The sequence below is a fragment of the Mesocricetus auratus genome, unplaced genomic scaffold (genome assembly GCF_017639785.1).
Source record: "Mesocricetus auratus isolate SY011 unplaced genomic scaffold, BCM_Maur_2.0 Super-Scaffold_100676, whole genome shotgun sequence".
Classification (NCBI taxonomy): domain Eukaryota; kingdom Metazoa; phylum Chordata; class Mammalia; order Rodentia; family Cricetidae; genus Mesocricetus; species Mesocricetus auratus.
Window position 1 is genome coordinate 148,337,120 of NW_024429266.1, and position 21,017 is coordinate 148,358,136.

Sequence of the window (21,017 nt, forward strand, 5' to 3'; positions counted from 1 at the left end):
CTGCGAGTTTGAGGCCCTCTGGTCTACAAATCAAGTTCCAGGACAGTCAGGGCTACACAGAGAAACCATGTCTCAGAGGAAAAAAAAATAAATGAAATTTATAAAAAATAATTACAGGCTGGAGAGATGACAGCAGTTAAGAGCACTGGACATTCTTGCAGGGGACTTGGATTCAATTCTCAGCAGTCATGTGTTGGTTTACAATTGTCTGTAACTCCAATTCCAGGGGATATGATGCCCTCTTCTGGCTTCCAAGGGTACCAGGCATGCGTTTGGTACACAGACATACCTGAAAGAAAAACATTCATACACAGAAAATAAAGATAAATAAATCTCAAAAAGAAAAAGAAAGACTATGCCATTCAGAGATTCATCTCAGCAGGACACAGGAAGTGGGGGAGGGGTGGGGGAAGACAAATGACACAATCAGAAAAAAATAGATGCTTCTAGACACTTACTTGGTGATCCACCCATTTTGCTAATCTTTTTACCTTTTGGGGAGGGGGGTTGAGATAGGGTCTCCTGTGAAGCCCTGGCTGGGCTGGCTTGAACTTGCAGTGATTCTCCTGCCTCTGCTTCACAGTGCTGAAGTCGCCGGTCTGGCTGAAGGCTGGCTCTGGCTTTGTTCTGATGTACTATACCACATCTTGCACGTGTGAGGGGGCCTCTGCTTGTGCCCAGAGAGCAGCAGGTAAAAACAAAGAAATCACGGAACTGGAGGAGGTCTTCAGGGTTACCTGCCTCATCTGGAATCTGAACCTCCTCACTGTTCCCACAGGCTGTTGTCCACATTTAGCAGGATTTTATTTCAGCCCATTCCTTCGTCTGTAAGAAAAATCTCAGCCCCTTCCCTACCCTGCTCTCTGTTTCCCCTGTTTCTCCTTCCCTCTCCCCCTTCCTTTTTTCTTTTGAGACAGAGTCTCACTCTAAAGCCCAAGCTGGCCTGAAACTCATGACTCATGATACAGTCCAGGCTTGTCTCCAACCCAAGCGGGTCCTCCACCACCTAAGAAGCTTCTCACACTGGGCAGAAATCTGTTTCCCTGATTCCTTTCCCTCATCACCATCTTACCATGTTTGAGAGCCAATAATCTTCAGCTCTAGCCTCAGAAGCCCTGACACTGTCCCTGGATTCTCACATTCATGACTTTGGGGCCCTGTCATCCCTGTTGTCCAATCCAATCTCAGAACAGTTTTACTGTGAGTCACGTGCTTTGGAATAAAATGATTCAGTCTGGGTGTGGCTTGACAGCTGCAGAGAACAGTAAAACTTTCCTTGTACCTATTACCACTTGTTACCATGGTAGGAACCTGTACATGTAAACTTGCAAGAGCCAATGGATAAATCTTGAAATTTTTCCAGAGTGTGGGATGGAGTGTAGTTCAAAGAGGAACATGCTTGCCTAGTTTGTGCAAGGCCCAGGTTGGAGCTCCAGCATCTACACACATGTACTGTTCAATTACAAAACCTGGGAGCTGGAGAAATGGCTCAGAGGTTAAGCGTGCATGCACTTCCAGGAGACCTGAAAAGTTCCCATTACTCTTGTTGCTCACAACCACCTGTAACTTCATCCTCGGGGGATATGGTACCCTCTGCTGGTCTCCTCAGGCATTGCACACAGGTGACACACATACCACACATACAAACACAAAATTAAGTCTTAAAAAAATTAGGACATTAAGCTGGGCGTTGGTGGTGCACACCTTTAATCCCAGCACTCAGAGAGGCGGAGGCAGGCGGATCTCTGTGAGTTTGAGGACAGCCTGGTCTACAGAGTGAGTTCCAGGTTAGCTAGAGCTACACAGAGAAACCCTGTCTCAAAAAACAAAAACAAAAAAAAAAAACAAAAACAAAAAAAATGAAAAAAACAAACAATATAAAAAACCCAAACTCATTCCTTTCTAATATTTTAGTATATTTTATTGTCTTTTCTCTTGTGGCTACTTACATTATTATATATGTATGCAGGAAGTATCACAGGATACTATTGTTCATCTCTTTGAAACTATTTATCAAATGACATCCAACAGGTAGCCTTGGCTATAGTGGTACTATTTAGGATGCAGAAATTGACAAGGGTGTAACCAAGCCCCATCTCAACCACCATCAAATACAATACAGCACCAAAAACAGCCTAAATCTTAGGGGTTTTGCTATTGTTGATGCTGTTAGCATTTGACTCCCACTAAAACAGGTACAGCCCACTCTTGTTTGTGTATTATAGGTCTTATAGCCATCCCTTTTAAATTTCATCCCTTTGAAATCAAACCACTGCTTTTTAAATTTTATCTTATGTATATGATTGTTTTCATGTGCCTATGTATACATATATGCAGCACTTGCATTTGGGATGCCCATGTAGTTCTGAAGAGAGTGTCGGGTCCCCTGGAACTGGAATCTGGATGGTTGTGAGCCATCGTGCATGTGCTGGGAACCAAATCCAGGGCCAGTGCAAGAACAGGAAATGCTTTTAGCTGCTGAGACATTCCCCTAACTCACTGATTTTTATAGTGTTCTGATGTTCATCCTGCTTCCTACTCCAAACTCCTATAAATCTGATGGGCATGCCTCATGTATATTTATTGTCCAAGCATTGCTGAGGGTCTAATGAAGGCTGTAGTCCTGGGTGGGCCTCAACACTGTAGACATCCTGACAGCACCTGTCATTAGCTCCACTGATTGCTACCTCATCCACAGCACCAGAATCTAGTTTCCACTTCTCCATCTTGCCCTAAACAATGTCATGAAAACCTCATGAAATGCTTGACCGATGGCAATGTGGTCTGGATGTCCCCCAGATCCTGTACTGGTGATCTAGTCAAGGCAGAGAAGAGAAACCTGAGTCCTCAATTTCTTAGTAACTTCACCTGGGTCATGTCACTTTGCCAAGTGCCCATTCTAGTCTTGCCTCAGAGGGCTGAGGTTACAGACAATTCTAGATTTCTGCGTCTGCCATTTTTTTCTCCTGAAAATCATAGTGTCACCAGTTTTCTGGTATGTCTCCTATTCTCTGTAATGCCCCAAATATCAATGACATCTGTTTGGTAACTCCAAACTACATGTTCTTCACCCCTAAGACATTATTCCTCCAACAAGTGAGTCTTGAACTCATTGGCTTTTTTTTTTCCGAGACAGGGTTTCTCTGTATTGCTTTGGAGCTTATTCTGGAACTCACTCTGTAGTCTTGAACTCATTGGAACAGTTTCAATTTCTCACTTCTTGACCTCCATTTTCCCTGCCCAGTATATGTTCCCTCTCTGCACCTCCTCATTCAGGGAGGAGAAATGTCTCATCCTGAAAACCCAAAACAAAGAGAATTAAGAGCTTCTACATGTCTGCATACCCTGGAGCTTTTGATGCCCCACTTTGCTTCATATTATTACCTACACTAGAATGGAGCACTAGAGAGACATAGCCTTGTGACTCCAGAATAACTCGAATGCATTCAGAGCTTCAGCCTTCAGTGACAACTCTGTCCCACATGGACTCCCTCCATGACAGGTGTGGCAATCCAATGGTAGATGTTCAAAGAGAGACTTCCCAACTTGCTTACATTTAGATTCACCATGGAAACACACCTCTTGGTGTGTCTGTGAAGAGGTTTCTAGAACAACTTGACTAGATGGGAAGAAACACCCCTGATATGAGCAGCACCATCCTGTGGGCTGGGGTTCAGGAGAAAACAAGAGAATCCATCTCTCTGCTTCCTGACTGTGGCTGCAGTGTGACCAGCTGCCTCACGCTCCTCTTCCTGACTGTGGATACAGTGTGACCAGCTGCCTCATGCTCCTCTTCCTGACTGTGGCTACAGTGTGACCAGCTGCCTCATGCTCCTCTTCCTGACTGTGGCTACAGTGTGACCAGCTGCCTCATGCTCCCTTCCTGACTGTGGATACAGTGTGACCGACTGCCTAGGCTCCTCTTCCTGACTGTGTGATACAGTGTGACCAGCTGCCTCACGCTCCTCTTCCTGACTGTGGATACAGTGTGACCAGCTGCCTCACGCTCCTCTTCCTGACTGTGGATACAGTGTGACCAGCTGCCTCACACTCCTCTTCCTGACTGTGGCTGCAGTGTGACCAGCTGCCTCAGGCTCCTCTTCCTGACTGTGGCTGCAGTGTGACCAGCTGCCTCACGCTCCTCTTCCTGACTGTGGCTGCAGTGTGACCAGCTGCCTCACGCTCCTCTTCCTGACTGTGGATACAGTGTGACCAGCTGCCTCATGCTCCTCTTCCTGACTGTGGCTGCAGTGTGACCAGCTGCCTCATGCTCCCTTCCTGACTGTGGCTGCAGTGTGACCAGCTGCCTCACGCTCCTGCTGCCACCTCACCCCCACCACGATGGATAGCACTTTCAAACTACGAGTCAAAACAACCCCTTCCTTCTTCAAGTTGCTTTCGTCAGGTAGCTCATCACAGTACCGAGAAAAAGAACTAATATGCTGACCTTCCAGGTGCTATGATACCATATCCTTGTGTGAATTTGTTACAAACACCTTACCTCCTGACATATCGCACGGTATAGTGTTTCTATGATGATTGAATTTTTAATTAGTTTTGAGGGTTTTTTTCATGTTGAAACTTTTAAAGAAAAATTGTACATACTTATGAGATCTCACAGTCAATCAAGGGTTGTGTGTGGGAGCAGGAGGAAGTCTGTGTATTTGGGAGCCTTTCCTTTTCATTTTCCTGACTGATCTCTAAGGTAAGCTTTTTATGTGGTCATCTCTTGGCATCTGACACCCTTTGAACCTGGGACACTTTAAGTTGCCTTGTGTGCAACTTCCAAGAAAAATGCTTATGATGTGAGTGGGTTCCAGCCCTCAATTGTGGAAGCTTGGACAAATCTCCCTGTCTCTTTTGTTCATAACCAAATATTGTAAGTTCCTTCCAATTCCCAGAGAACGGAGCGGTATAGAGTCAGCCATCCAGTCTGTGGCTTTTGGCTGTCTCCATCCACTCTCTGCAGCAAATGTGTGAGTGTGCAGGTCTCTGTGGTGTGGGTAGCTGAACTGGGGGTGGGGGGCTCTCAGTAAGTAGAGGAGTAGGAGGAAGAATGTTCACAGAATTCCTCCCAGGTTTTTCACAAGAAGCAATTTCAAAACAAAACAAAGCCAACCTATCAAAACAAGATAATGACAAAGGAGAAAGTAAAGGTTTTCAGCCAAATCCAAAACCATTCTTCCTGTCCCTACAAAGCTATCCGAATTGAGATCTTACTAGCAGCCCTCCATTTCCAGTAAACATCACTTAGAACAAAAACGGGAAGCTCCTGGGTTCAACCACTGGAAAGAGTCCCAGATTCAGGAAGATGGTAGGATGACATCACCCAGAAAGCTACCGGGAGGATTACTATATGCGGAACAACTCAACTACAAATTCTCATCTGGAACATTCATGAAGAGTTTAGCAGCCCTTGTTGCTCAGAAAATTATTTTTAAAAATTCTTTTTATTTTTTACTTTGTTTTTAGCTGTTTTGCTTACACATATGTCTGTGTATTATATGTGTGCCTGGTGCCTTTGGAGGCCAGAAGAGGGCATCAGATACCCTGCAACTGGAGTTACAGAGGGCTGTGGGCCACCTTGTGGGTGCAGAGAATGAAACCCTGGTCCTCTGAAGAAGCAGCCAGTGCTCTTAACTGCTCAGCTATCTCTCCAGCCCCAGAAAATATATTCCTTAATAAATGTATGGATAGTTAATCCAAATGCCGAAGTGTATACATCCTTTTGGTTTTGTTTCATTAAAGATTCATTCATTCATTCATTTTTTAAATTTTTTTTTTTGGGACAGGGTTTCTCTGTGTAGTCCTGGCTGTGCTGGAACAAGCTCTGTGTTGTGGGTGACCCCACTGGGACACCCCTTGGGGGAGGGGTGAGAAGACACAGCACCAATGACTCAGGCATTGGGAGTCAGTGAGTAGCAGAGCGTGCTGCAGACTCATTTATTAAGGAAGTTAGACCTGCCTTTATTCATCCTCTCAAGGTCCTGTTGGCTCAGGTGGCTGACTCTGTGTGCTGTCCTTTCCTCACTGGTGTCTCTGGTCAGGTGTCTCTTTGTCAGCAGTCTCTGGGTGTAGAGGAAGGTTTGGCTCGGAGTAAGTGCCTGCCGCGCATGCTCATGCAGGCTGACCTGGGCACCCGCAGCTCGGGTAGGCTGAGGGCAGTTTCTCCTATAGCTCTGTAGACCAGGCTGGCCTCACAGAGATCTGCTTGCCCCTGCCTCCCAAGTGCTGGGATTAAAGGCATGTGCTACCACTGTTGCCTGTAAAGATTGTGTGTGTGTGTGTGTGTGTGTGTGTGTGTGTGTGTGTGTGTGTGTGTGTACATGTGTATATTTGGGTGTCCTTGAAGGTCAGAAGAGGGTGTTGCATCCTCTGCGCTGGAGTTACAGAGGTCATGAGCTGTTTTCTTTGTGTGCTGGGAACTCTACCCAGGTCCTCTACAAGAGCAGTAAGTGCTCTTAACCAGAGAATCGTCTCTCCAGCCTTTATTTTTGCTTTTGTTTTTTGAGAAAGTATTTCTTGAGGTTCAGAGTTGTCCAGAACTTTTGTTGCCAAGGAGCCCCTGAACTCCTGATCTTCCTGTCGCCACCTCACCACTGCTGGCATTAAGGCCTGCATCACTGTGCCCAGCTAGATATACACATTTTAACATTCTCCACATTTTGTGGTAAGAAAGACCATAGACAGTCAAAATGCCTTATTTATCACAGTGGTGGAACTTATGAAATGAAAATTTAAACACTGTCAGTAATGTGATCAAGTTGGACAATAGGCTACTATTATTATTATTGTTATCATTTTTTTTGAGTCAGGATCTCAATGCATTGTCCGATCAAGTGATCCTCCTGCCTCAGCGTTCCTAAAATCTGGGATTTCAAATGTGCTATTGCATTCAGCAATAGATTTTTTCCCTCAACTTTAAAATTTTGTTAGCACACAAAGCAACTGATTTAATCACATTTTTCATATTTACCATTATACTTCATTCTAATTTTCCCTGTGCCTCCCTTTTCCCTCCTCAACAGATTTTGGAAGTACTGGGGACTGAACTCAGGGTCTTGTGCATGCAAGGCAATCACTTTACTGAGTTACACTCAAGCTTTCTTTAACATTTTATTTTGAAACAGGTCTGGTTAATTGCCCACACCAACCTTGCGTTCACTCTGTAACCCAGACTGGCCTTTCACTTGCCATCATCTACCTCAGTCAAGGTTCCAGTAGCTAGGATTACAGACCAGGGTCACTCTATTCAACAGCAGTTTTGTTTGTTTGTTTGTTTGTTTGTTTGTTTGTTTTGAGATAGGGTCTCTCTATGTAGACCAGGCTGGCCTCAAACTCAGAAATCGGCTTGCCCCTGCCTCCTGAGTGCTAGGATTAAGGCCTATGCCACCATGTCTGACTCAGATTATTTTTGTTTTGAGAGAATGGCAGAAGATTGAAATTAAACTCATGAGTCATTTATAGGAGAAAAGGCTGAGAACATAGTATATTTTACTGTTCCTAGAAAATCGGATATTATTAAAACCAATTTGAATCCTCCCCTACCCCCAGAACTTCATGTAGCCCAGGCTGGCCTGAACTCACTTTGTAGTAAAGAATGAACTTGAACTCCTAATCCTCCTGTGTCTTCCTTCTCCAAGTGCTGGGATTACAAGTGTGTGCCACTATGCCTGATTGCAATTTAAATCTTGACAGCATATTTTTTTATGCCCCTGGAAACAAATCAGGAATCACTGTCCAAAGTCTGGCCACGATATAGCCATGGTCCTATGCCGTCTGTTAGTTCACTCAGGAACAAAAGCCAACGTGGTTGCTGGCCCATATCAACTCATAATATGCCCTTTTGGTCACAGTATGTTCCCACTGATTACACTCAGGGGTAAAAATAGAAGTTCTGAGATGGCATATTGCCAGCTGCTAAGGCACCTTTCTAAACAGTTTCATATGGGTGGAGGGATGGGTTAGCATTCAATTTGAAAAGGTAGACATCCAGTTCTCTTGGAGGAGTCTCTAACCTGGAATTAAGGTTGGACAACTGAATCCCAGTGCCTGGCCTCTTGCAAAGGCGCCATGCTTCCAGGACCCAGGAGTAGAAAGCTGGCAGAGGTGGAGGGTTCTGCAGACACTGGGAAAGGCCACCTCCCTGAGCAGCTATGTTCCTGTCCTCCCAGAAGGTCACTCAAGTGTTGATAATGGCTGACTTCAACTCAACAGACACTTCTCTGTGCCAGGCATAGTGTTTACCTAGTAACCCGGCAGGGGGGTGGGAAAACATGGTGGTGGGAAGAAGCCTTCATTCCAACATGCACTGGCCTCACTTGCAAACTGTATTGGACAAAACAACAAATGGGCAGGTATCCCAAGGCCTACTTTCATGTCTCTGTTCCTGGCCTGTGGGCAGGTGTTTCCCAGAAGCACTTCCCAGCCAGGGCGCATGGGTCCTTTGGCTGCTACAGGCAGACTCTATTTACCCATACTCACATATTATCCACATGATAAATAGCAAATGTAAAAATTACATTATTAATATTTTAATCTTGTCTTCATTTTAAAATTTTGTTTACTTATTTATAGTTTTGGCAAGACTTAGTAGGTGAAGTTGGCCTGGAACTTGAGGTCCTCCTGCCTCAGCTTCCTGAGTACTGATCACAGACTTGCACCACTGCACTTGGAGATTTTGTCTTTAAAAATGTCGACAGAGGCTGGAAGACAGTTCAGTGAGTAAGAGTACTTCTGTGTAATCACAGGGACCCGAGCTCGGATCCCTTGACTCAGGTGAAAGGCTGGGCTTTGCTGCTCTCAGCTCAGCCTAACGCAAACACCAAATGGAGCTTTCAGTTTGTAAAGGAACAGGCCTTGAGGAAATAAGGCAGAGGGTGGTAGAGGCTAACCAAATTCTTGCGTGGGCCTTTACATACATGCACATGGGCATGCATACCCACCTAGACACATACTCTCTGTCTCTCTGTCTCTGTCTCTCTCTCTCTCTCTCTATAAAACACACACACACACAAATCACACCACATTCCCCTACCACATGCATACACTACACTACATGCATGTATCATACCACATATACACATCCCACACACATAGAGCCAAATGAAGTTCATTACTTCCCAGTAGTTTGTCATTTTTTGAATCATATATGAACATAAACTTGTATAATTAATTTTCTTTCCCCACAGAACTCTGACTTGTATGGTGGCTTGACAGAAAACTTTTAACCAGATTATATGACAGACATGCTTATAAATTACAATGAGCAAAATCTTCATCTTTTCACACTTTGAACAAAAATATGTTGATAACACATTGTAACAAGAGTGTTTTACCAAGAAATACTGCATTTGCAAAGGCACTTTGAAATTAATATTTTTTCTATTTTCTCAACTCCTTCTCAGAACATTGGACTAAATGAGGTACCTCTAGGGGCAACAATAGGAGTCATGTACTAAATCTTGAAAATATCTTTTTTTATGCATTTCCCAGAAACTGAGGTGGCTCAGCACGGTGAGTCTCCATTTCTTTGCTTTTGAGAGACTTTTAAAAAGATCAGTCAGGCACAAGCTGATATACTATTAAAACAATTTTAAGGGGCTAGTGAAGATGGATCAGTAGATAAGACACTAGTCACCAAACCTGATGATTGAGTTTGATCCCTCGAACCCATATGGTGGAAAGAGAGAACTGCTTCCTGCAAGCTGCCCTCTTGCCTCCACACACATGCTGTGGCATGTGTGCACATATACACTTGCATGCACACACATAAATAAATACAGGTAAAATAATTTTTGGGAATAGAGCTTTTTTAGAGACAATGTCTCGCCATGTGGACCAGGCTGGTCTGGAACTCACAGAACTCACATTGGGAGTACAAAGCAGTAAGTGATGTTGCTTACAGGAAGGACTCAAGTTCTCTCCATTCACACACTGAACAAACCTCCCAGTGCTCACATCTGTTAAAATAAAAAGAAATGTTGGGGGGGGTGTTCTATCACACTATAAATCCCAAGTTAGTATTTTTGTTAATTAAATAAAAGTAATCTTGGGTCAGGAGACTGAGTTAGCAATAGTTGACAGAAAGTAATTATAGAGCATCTGAGGGTGTCTGGAAGAGAGAGAGAGAAACACACTAAAAGCAGTAGGGAGGGATTTGGAGTGATGTAGCTTTTTTTTCTTAAGAGCAGAAGGACAAGGTTTTTGGCAGATGCCATCAAGGAGAGAAGGTTAGCTAGTTGCTATTCAGTCTCTCTGAGCTACCAGGTTTTCATCCCAGCCTTTGAATCTCAAGTCATTCATAAATAGAATGATAGAGATTTAGCTAAAGCTACCTTTAGCAGCAGTGATAGAGCCAGTACCCGTGGGAAAGGAATTTCTTCCAGGCTATAGCCTGAGTAGCCTGGTCATTGCCAGAGTAGCAGGTCGCTAACTTCGGAGTTCCAATTGTTGGCTGAAATAGCAGTAGGTTAAGGGGCAGCAACTGTACCTAAGATAAAACAAACAAACAAAAAGGTTCAGGATGATGGAATCAATGAGTTTAAGATCATCCTTGGCTACATAGCAAGTCAGAGGTCAGTCTGGACTACAAGAGACTATATCAACCAAACAACAACAACCAAAACAAATAAATAAATGGAGCTGGGGAACTACATCAGTCAGTAAGGTACTTGCTGTGTAAATATAAGAAGCTGGCTGGGCTCAACCTCTAGAATGACTGAAAAATAGCCAGGCATGGTAACACACACTGGTTATCTTAGCTTGGAGAGGAAGAGACAAGCCAGTGAGAAACTCTGTCTCAAAAAACAAGGTGTATAGGACTTCAGATGTGATAGCCAGAGGTTGATCTCTGGCATTCATATGCGTGCACGCACACACAAACACATGTATACACATCTACAAATTTAAAAAAAGCAAGAAAGGGGGCTCTAGAGATGGCTAAGAGGCTAAGAGCATCTACTGCTCTTGAAGAGGATCTGGGCTAGATTTCTAGCATCCTTAGAGTGGTTCACAACCATTTGTAACTCATGTTCCTCTTCTAGCCTCCTGGGCATGAGACATACTACGTACACATATACATGCAGGAAAAACATAAATACAAAAAGAAAATAAATCTAAAGAAAAAAAAGATATCAGGGCTGGAGAGATGATTGCTAAGTGGTTACAGCTTGTATGGCTATCCCAGAGATCAGAATTTAATCCTAGCACCCATGTCAAGCAGTTCACACGCATGTGTAACTCCAGTCCCAGAAGACTTGATGCTTCTAGCCTCCGAGGGTACCCACACTCATGTGCAAACACATACACTATATATGGTTAGAAGTTTAAAAAACCTAATCTTAACAAAGATGCATCTCTGGCACATCTTGTTCATTTCCCAGTGTGCCTCAGCATGCCATTCTGACAAGTCTTGTGAGACCAATGCCACAAGTCAACAAAAAAGATTCTTTAAATACTTAGAAACCTAAACTCACAGGAAATTAAAATTTTAAATTTATATGCATGTCCCTATTTTGTTACTGAGAATGATGTTGATGCAGGCAATGAAAGAATTTGTAACATAAAGTCATATTGCTTTAGAATAAGGCCTTGGCTGAAGTGAAATACATGTTCCAATATGAAATTTCTAATATAAAAGAATTTGGTATTTTAAATTTCAAATAATGTAACATTTATTTATTTTGTGTTGTGTGGGGGTTAGAGAACAACTTGTGGGAACTGGTTCCTTCCTTCCATCACATAAGTCCTGAGGGTGGAGCTCAGGTCACATCAGGCGTGGTAGATAGCACTTTATTCACTGGGATTTTTAAATGGGTGATGGTAATGCAGCCTGTCACATGTAGTTTCTCTTTGTTTGTTTTTATTTTGTTTCTTGATATAGAGTCTCCTGTAGTCCAGGTTGGCCTCCAATTCACTGTTTACAAAACTGAGGATAACCTTGAACTACTGATTTTACATTCCCAAGTGATCATGCCAGGCTCATACATGTTGTATTTAATTCTCATTGCATACCTTTGAACCAATGATATGTTTTAAAATGATAATATTTTAAGCTATAAGAAATTATACTTTGTGCAATTATTTAGACTTGCGATGGAAATTTCTATATGTTAGCTTCAAAATGCATGACTAAATTTCTACCAGGGTCTAATGTCTGTCTTTTTGTTCTGCAATTCTACCAGCAAAAAAGACAGTTTGGGGAAGATACTTGGAGGAAGGCCACAGACACTGAAGTCTGTAAAGAACTGAGATTGGGGTTGCATTCTGCAATCCAACAGTCATAAGCATGCATCACTTTGTTTTTTAAGATTTATCTTTATTTTATTTTTTAAAGATTCACTTATTTTTATTTCATGTGTACTATTGTTTGCCTGCATATGTGTTTGTGTACAACGTGGATGGCCAGGAGAGGGCATCATATCCCTTGAAAAGGGACTCAGAGGTGGCGATGAGCTCTCTGACAAGGGTACTAGGAACTGAACTCGGGTCTCTGCCAGAGCAGTATTATGCTCTCTTAACTTCCAAGTCATCTCTCCATCTCTTGCATGCATCGTATTTTAAGACTATCTAGGAAGTCACAGCTAAGAGACTTTCATCTGGTCCTCCAAAATATTCTGTAGTGGGGAGATGGCTCCAGCACTAGTGTCGGGGTGAGGAGGGCATAGGTTTCAGTGTGCCCGTGGTCAGTTAATGCTTGCTATCAAAGGCATAATGATTAACAGTTCCCCCTTGCCACCTTTTTTAATAAAAAAATTATTTCTCCCTGGAAAAATGACTCAGAGATCAAAAGCAGTTGCTACTCATGTAGAGGCCCTGGTTTTAAATCTAAGCATCTGTTACTCCAGTCCAGAGTATCTAATATTCTCTCTGACCTCAGAGTGCAGGAGACAAACATGTGGTACACATACCCACATGTAGACAAAACACACATCTACAGGAAAAAGTATTTCTACATGTGTTTGTGTATGTACTTGTGCATGCTGAAGAAGCACAATTGTGAAGTCATTCAGCTTTGAGATGACACCCACCCAGGTGTGTTGTGATCCTTTGCAGGACTTCGACAGGGTCCTGCATTTGATCTCTATATTTTTTAAGGCAAACCTTCTTGGCATTCCCTAGATACAGACCACAGACCCAAGATGAAAATGTGTCTTGTAGCCACAAGTGCCCACCAAGTGCAGACTAACTGGAAAGAGATCTCAAGTCTATATGACTCCAGGGAACAGGGACAGCCTATCACTGCCCACTGCTTCAAGAACTCCAATCTACATTTTATGGTGGTTGTAACAAGCATGTCTGAGTTTAATGTCTTAGGTGCCCAGACAAATAATCAATATGAGTTTATTTTCTTCTTTTCTGTTTTCCCTTCTACTTCCTTCTCTTCTTTTTCCTTTTTTTAAAATAATGTCTCATATAATTCTTCTCCAATTTGTAACATAACTGGCCTCAAACTCCTGATCTTACTGCCTTGACAGTGCTGAGATTATAGGTGTTAGTCACCATGCCCAGCAGGCACCACAACAATGTCATCATAAAGGGATGAGTCCCCTTTAAGACCAACTAGACAGCCTTTAGCTTCTCCCACCACATTTGTTTAAAAATATCTTATTTTACTCAGAGAAACATTAAGACTCATAGTATGGCTGTCTAATGATATGTAGACCACCATTACAATAGAAATTTGACAAGAGTCTAGAGTGATGTCAGTGGTTAAATGCACTGTCTGCTTTTGCAGAGGGCCTGAGTTTGGTACCCAGCCCCCACAAGTGGCTCACAACCATCTGTTAATTCTAGTTTCAAGGATCTGATGCTTTCTTCTAGCCTCCACAGAGAGGCACTGCACACATGGCACATACACATGCATGCAGGCAAAACATTCATATACATAAAATAAAAAATCTTGGAAAAACACTCCACAAAACAACAAAAACATCTCCCAGGTGTTTGAAAAGATGCTACAGCATCCAAAGCTGAAGGAGAACACAGACCCAAAGAAGCAGAGGCTACTGTTTGAATGAGATTTATGGAAGACATTTCTTTTGTTGCTGCTTGGTTTATGATCTCACTGTGTAGCCCTGACTGACTGTAGAACAGGCTGGCCTCAAATTCACAGAGATCCACCTGAGTCTTCCTTCCAAGTAGCGGCATCAAAGGTGCGCACCAATGCCCCCTGGAAGCACTTCCTAACCTCTGAGTCCTCTCTCCAGCTCAAGGGCTATTTGGATTTGTAATCATGTGCATGCCCAGTGTTTATGTGTTTGTAATTAAAATAAGGAAGAGTTGCTATGGAGCCACCTCCTTTGAAAGAGACACCCCCTCCTGGAAGGAGCAGAGCAGCTCATGTGACTGCCAGGCTCAGGGAGCTCTGCTTCTAATAGCTGCTTCAGAAAACAATTGAGAAATAAATAAATTAACACAGACGTAATGCCAGCACTTGGGAGGTGGAGGCAGGAGAGTCAAGAATACAAGGCCAGCTTTATGTATGGAGTGAGTCTGAGGCTATTTTTGGTACATTGTCTAAAAGAGACCCAAACTTAAACCCAAAGTCATGAAGGTGTTCAACCTTGCTCAGTGATCGCAAGGAGGACAATCTCAACCTAATGAGATGGAAAGACCTTTTCCGCACAATGCAAAACACAGCTCTCACCTCAGAAGGAATCAGAAGTGGTTTATTCTAGAGCCACATGTGAGTGCCTATGACACAGATTTAGGTTGTGCACATACCATATTCTAATGTGTAACAGTTTCATGAAATTATGGAAGTAACAGAGCTGACTGTCAGAAAACGAGGTGCTTTTCAGATACATGGGAACGTCAGTGAGGTTGGTTACAGCAAGGCTGGGAAGGGCTGCAATCTCGGCTGCAGGTTTCAGATGGTATCTGATGACATCTTAATTTTGGGGTTGGAGGTTTGCTAAGTAAATACATCCCAATGGGTTTCTCACAAGAATTTTATGTCTGATGAGAAGATGGACAGCGAATGGCTACTGAGGGGACTAAAGGTAACCCATGAAAACTGGCTCTGGATATGAAACACTCTAACTCTGATCAATTAGGAAGCTTTGATCAGTCCAGGAGAATCCTTGAAATAGCTGTGGCCTCCCCCCCCAAACTTCAAGGAAATATATTTTGCCAATTATAATAATCAACAAAATTTCTAGATCTAACACATGTAAGGCACTTAATATTTATTTGTTAGCCAAATCAGTGAGCTGGGGCAACCTTGGTAACTTTCCTAGGGGAATTTTGGTTCTCTAGTTGTAAAACAATCATACCTTTAGACACAGATATTTCATATACCGAAACACTGCCTTAGAAAAAACTCAAAGCAACAAACAAAAAGACATTCATTCTAATCATATATATATAAAACAGCAATATATTAAAATAAAACAAAAAATATTGCATAGTGAAAGAATGGTGACTAAGCATCCACTAGAGTATTGTTTTCAGAGAATATCGAGTGACATGAAAAACACAATTAAACATACAAGATACATAAATATGAAACAGTAGATTACATACAAAACAATGGCCTAAAAGTGTGCTTATATGGTCTTGGGAGAAGGCTTAGTGGGGAAAGTACTTTCCCTGCAAGTTCCAGGACGGCAGTTCAGACTTTCAGAACCTATGTAGAAGGTATTCAAGTGCAGTGGTCCACCAGTAATCTCAGCCAGCAGAAGGTGGAGACAGGGAATCCTCAGAACGGGCTGGCTAGCCAGACCACTCAAATGGCAAGTTTTGTGTTCAGGGAGCTGTCTGCCTCAGTGTGTAAGGTGGAAAGTGATAGAGGATAATACCCACATCAATTTGGAACCACCTAAGTGAATGTGCACCTATTAACATGCAAAAACCCTACATATACCATATACATACAAATATATGCAAGTCTGTATTTATATAGAACAGACAGTAAAAGGAAATTGAGTAAGAAATCTGTTTTTTAAAAAAATCTGTTTTCTTTTTAAAACTTTTTTTTCAGTAAACATAGCTCCTTTTTAACCAGAGGATGAAACAAAACCAATTTAAGGTTTTTTGTTTTGCTTGCTTTTTTAAGTTGGAACTGGTTTTCACCAGTTCTTTCTGCCAAACAGTAGTTCTTAACCAGAACACCCAGTGGAATGTTCTGGATGTCTGAAGACATTGCCTCTATCTAGCCCTCTGAGTTTGCAGGTCTGGGTGGAGCTCAACAGTTTGCATTTCTAACAAGTTTCACTGGGCTTCGAGATGGCACCACAGAATGGAGCATCTCAGAAACAGTAGCACAGATCCCAATGTGGGTTTTGAGGTCAGTCTGGTTCTGATTCTGGCTCTGCCCTTTGTGGATCTGTGTAACAACGATTGGCTGATCCTAATCCCATTGGCCTCTGAATCTACATGGATAAAATGAAGTCATAGACTCTTGCTAAGGTAAAATCTCAACACACTGCCTCACTTAGCTGGGCCTTTGATGTTGGTCCTTTTACTTTTTTTCTAAAGTTGCTCTTCCATTTCACGTCTTATTTTCACATGTGTGCTGGTTAGTTTTTATGTCAAACTGCCACCAGCTAGTCATTTCAGAAGAGGGAATCTCAACTGAGAAAATGTCCCCACCAAATTGGCTGTGGTGCACTTTCTTGACTTGATGATGTCAACCCCTGGGCTGGTGGTAATCCTGAGTAAGACATGAGAACAAGCCAGTAAGCAGCACTTTTCCATGACTTCTGTATCAGCTCCTGCCTCCAGGTTCCTGCCCTAACCTTCCTGGATGATGGACTATAAACTGTCAGATGAAACAAGCCCTTTCTTTGCTTTGGTCATGGTGTTTTATCAGTTATAGAAAAATGACTAATACAGAAATTGACACTAGGATAGTGGGACGTTGCTGTAACAGGCATGACCATGTTTGGGGAGGATTGTGGGAGGACTTTGGAACTTTAGGCTGGGAAAGCCATTGAGTGTTTAGAGCTTAATGAACTGCTGTGGGAACAAAAATGATAAACGTCAGAGCAGTGCAGATGATGGAGGCCTGGCTTGTGAAGTTTCAGAGGAAAGTTTGAGAGTCTCTTAGACTCTATGAGGGCCATTTGATATTTTGGATTAAGAGCTGCAGCCAGCTGGTGGTGGTGCACGCCTTTAATCCCAGCTCTCGGGAGGCAGAGGCTGGGGGACCTCTGAGTACAAGGCAGCCTGGTCTGCAGAGTGAGTTCCAGGACAGCCAGGGCTAAACCAAAAAGAAAAGAAAAGAACTGCCAAAGTCAATCTATACTGGCCAGATGGGGCTGAAGAATCAGCTGTGAATAAGAAGAGACAACATCTTCTGGGAGGAGTTTTCTCAGGGTCAGGGTCATAGTGACAGCTGAACTTGGTAGAGTAGGAATGAAGTGGGAGTCACCTGTGTGACATTATGTTTGAAGGCATGATGGGGTTCCTGAGAGTGCTAAGGCTTGGAACTGAGTGGAAGGCCTGGAGTTCCTGGAGAGGCCTGCAGTGGGTGGGGTCACTCTGCCCATGACCTTGGGTTATTTGATCAGATATAGCCAGTGATTCTTGCCTTCGGTGGGACCCCTTTAAAGGAAAGAAGGGGGGCACTTTCCGCTCTCTTGCTCTGACTCGTGCTTGGCGTGTTCGGACACCAAGCAGCAGAGAGGTGGCACGGAATCAGTGGCGGCTGGATCTGCATTCATGAGCTTGTCTTTCCATTGCACCCCTTAATAAATTGGTTATTATACTTTTTGTAAATTCTCACTTCAGAAGCCACTGATGAAGGTACAGTCTCAGTTGCATTTGAAGCCCCCAGGATTGAAGGGGTCATGGGGTGAGACCTGACACCATGTAGCAAGGTTAGAATCCCTGGAGAGTCCAGAAGCCACTAGCGAAGGGACAAGACACTAGGCGGTGTTCCTCCACAGCCTCTGCTTCATTGCCTGCCTCCAGGTTGCTGCCCTGACTGCCACCAGTGATTAAGTGCAACCGGAGAGCTGTAAACTGAAATAAACCCTTTCCTCCCCAACATGCTTTTGGTCATGGAGTTTTTTCACAGCAGTAGAAACCTAAGTAAGACAAGGTGCATCATACCGTTTCTCTAACAGAGTCTACAATGACTGATTTAGCAACACCACCGGGCACATCATTTCCTCCAGACTGAAGAAGACAAACATGCCCATCGACTACTTCTACACCTCCAGTATTCACACAAAATAGGAGATAATAGTGCAACGGAATCTCCTTCGATACAGCCAACAGTATCAATTTTCCAGGCACTGCGACTGTGAGGATTGAACAAGATATTGTGCTAAGTGTTTTGAGAGTAATGACTTACAGTTGCATAGTAAATGCCAGTTTAATTGAACATATCCAGTGTCTCTCAGACCCATTTCAAACTCACCTGATCTATAGGGTCTCCATGTTTGTACCCCAGATTGCTCTTTTGTGGTAGCTAACGATAATTATTTAGTTCACTTAAGCACGGATAAGAACACACTCTACATAAAAGATTGTGTTGGGTGTCCAAGGAGGTAACCCGAAGGCCATTCCTGGACTCTGAGGCACTTCATTGCAGTGGTAACATACATGAAAAACTGAACAGAGACCCAAGGCATGGTGGAAAAAGTTACAAGAAGTGTAGGTTTGTGAATTAGAGTGGCTCATTTGAGATTACTTTGTTCTCAAGAACTAGTGAGTTCTGGCTTTGTGGTTGGTGGGTGCCAAGATCTAAGTGTTGTATGGTCAGAGCTGTGGAGAGCCACATCTATTCTTACCTATGCTCAAGTCTTTAATCAGTTTCTTCCTCCTCAGCAGACAGTTTAGCTTTGAGCTCAGAAGTCAAACTATTTGGGCTTGAATCCTGGTGTTGCTGCTGTTATCAGTGTAATTTGGGGCAAATTATTTATCTTTGTGCTTTCAGCTCTTCATCTTTTTGTTTTGTTTTTTATTATTTTTTGATTATTTTATTTATATTTTTCTCTGTGTAGCTTTATAGACCGGGTTGGCCTCGAACTCACAGAGATCCACCAGCCTCTGCCACCCAAGTGCTGTGATTAAAGACATGTGCCACACCATCTGGCTCAGTTCTTCATCTTTAAAATGATCTTAATAGTACTCTACTTTATAGATTGTTGTGAGAATTAAATAATGCTGCAATGTATGTAAAGCTAGAAAAACTTGAGCTATAATTGCTATTAATTTTAGTCTCTAAAAGAATGCAAAACAATAAATCTAGTCTTGTAGTCATTTTATTTTTAAACCTCTCTCAGATTGTGATCAAGCTATATACTTTAAATAAATAAATAAGCAAATAAATAAGCAAATAAATAAATAAATAAATAAATAAATAAGGCCAGGGGTCCTAGCCCCTGGGAGGTGGGGGCAGAGGCAGAGGCAGAGGCAGAGGCAGGCAGTTCGCTGAGTTTGAAGCCAGCCTGGTCTACTGAGTGAGTTCCAGGCCAGCCAAAGCTACTCAGTGAGTCTTTCTCATTCTGTCTCTCTCACACACAATAAATAAATAAAATCACAGGAACGACTGTTGCCAGTCCCTACTGGCAGTTAAACAGTGGTTTATCATCCAGGAAAGTACCTAATAAATGCATGTTAGCTGCTTTATTGCCATTGGAAAGCTTTGAAGGTCTGAAGTAAGGCTTGAGATTTGTGGAAACCTGCTCTGTACCAGGAAAGTGGAGAAAAGTAAAACCTGATAAGGCAACAGGGCCTGATGGATAGAGTAACTAACAGATTCTTTAAGTCAGTCCAAGTTAATGGGTGTTGAGAAAGATGAGAGTCTATAAGCCAAATAAGATTTCCCATCTATTTTAAGATACACGCCAAGTTTCTTTAGACAGAAATCAAGCCTTTTTAGGAAGGTGAGGCGAAAACACCTCGTGGGCTGCGTTAAGGGGATGCTCAGCAGGTGCTGAGTCTCACCCTGAAGGTGGCTACGGTGTGAACTGAGGTGGCAATACTGGTTCTCTCCGGAAGGAACGATGCTATCTCTTCCCGGGGAGTTAGATGACTATGGCACCACATGAAACAAGAAACCGCCGAAGCCACCCCCAGCCCAGCCCATCTCAATATTCAGATTAAACAAGAGCCATCTTTTTTTCTTTCCTGGGGGCAACCTTCTAGATCTTCCTCAAGTGCCTGAAGCAGAAATTCCGGGATAAATTGCAAGTCAAGAGGGCGGTTAAGAACTGTGGAGAGCAGGTGGAGGAGAAAAATTTATACACAAAGAAGAGAAAAAAAAAAAAACCCCATGCATTTCTTGGGTGGAGGGGTCGGGGGAGTTAGAGATCTGACACATCAGTATCGCCTTTGAGGCGATCTAGGAACGGAGGTCTCAGTTCCCTTCCAAATCCTTAGCAGTTGATAGGTGTCAATCACACAGCCCTATACCCGATCCGCACCCAGGCGATTCCAAGTAAACCCAACATCTTCTTCTGAAAGAGTATCGAAGAGAACGGAGTAGGTGTGTCTAGAGTTCCCGCAGGAATGTGTCCGCTGAGGGCCATGGATTGGGTGTGGAGCCTTAGGGTGGACCGTGCCCTGGTCCCTAGATCCCCCCAGCATTCTTTTCCGACCCCCGGGTTTCCCGGAGTTCTCATCGTGGTCGGGTAGGTAAGACAGACACCTGCTTTGCTTCCTTCGTGCTGAAGGGGTTCCTTCTCGGCTCTCTGATGACACCATGCTCCCACCACCCCTGCCTTCTGTACCTCTGCTCCCGTGACGTCGGGGAACTCCCAAGCACAACTGGGGGCGAGGCAGTTAAGCCGCGTCCTTCAGGTGTCAATCCGGACCCGTGTGAAACCACAATTCCCAGAGTGCCTCGGTCCCCGAGGCCAAGCCAGATAAAATGGCCCCAGGGAGTGGGACATACAGCTTGGAAACTAATCTCCGGCGTCTTTACCGGATGTATTTAAATACTCGAAGCCCCACTTCTGCACCGCTCCAGTATCACCGCCAGGCCGCGGAGACCGCGTCTTAAGGGGCGCCCGCTCCCGGGGCATTTTGGGAATTATAGTCCAGATGCCAGGTTGCACCGA

General features: G+C 43.4%; 1 long non-coding RNA gene across 2 annotated transcripts; it reads right to left on the reverse strand.

Annotated features, from left to right (window-relative positions):
* Positions 1–246: 246 nt before the first annotated feature.
* LOC106021205 lies at positions 247–21,017 on the reverse strand. Of its 2 annotated transcripts, none has more exons than XR_005873888.1 (4): positions 20,688–21,017; positions 10,338–10,492; positions 492–667; positions 247–289 (listed from the first exon to the last, which is right to left on the reverse strand). It is a non-coding gene; the product is annotated as an uncharacterized LOC106021205 (long non-coding RNA). The 2 variants fall into 2 exon arrangements; XR_005873887.1 differs by lacking the exon at positions 247–289 and adding an exon at positions 9,871–9,962 and having other exon boundaries at positions 296–667.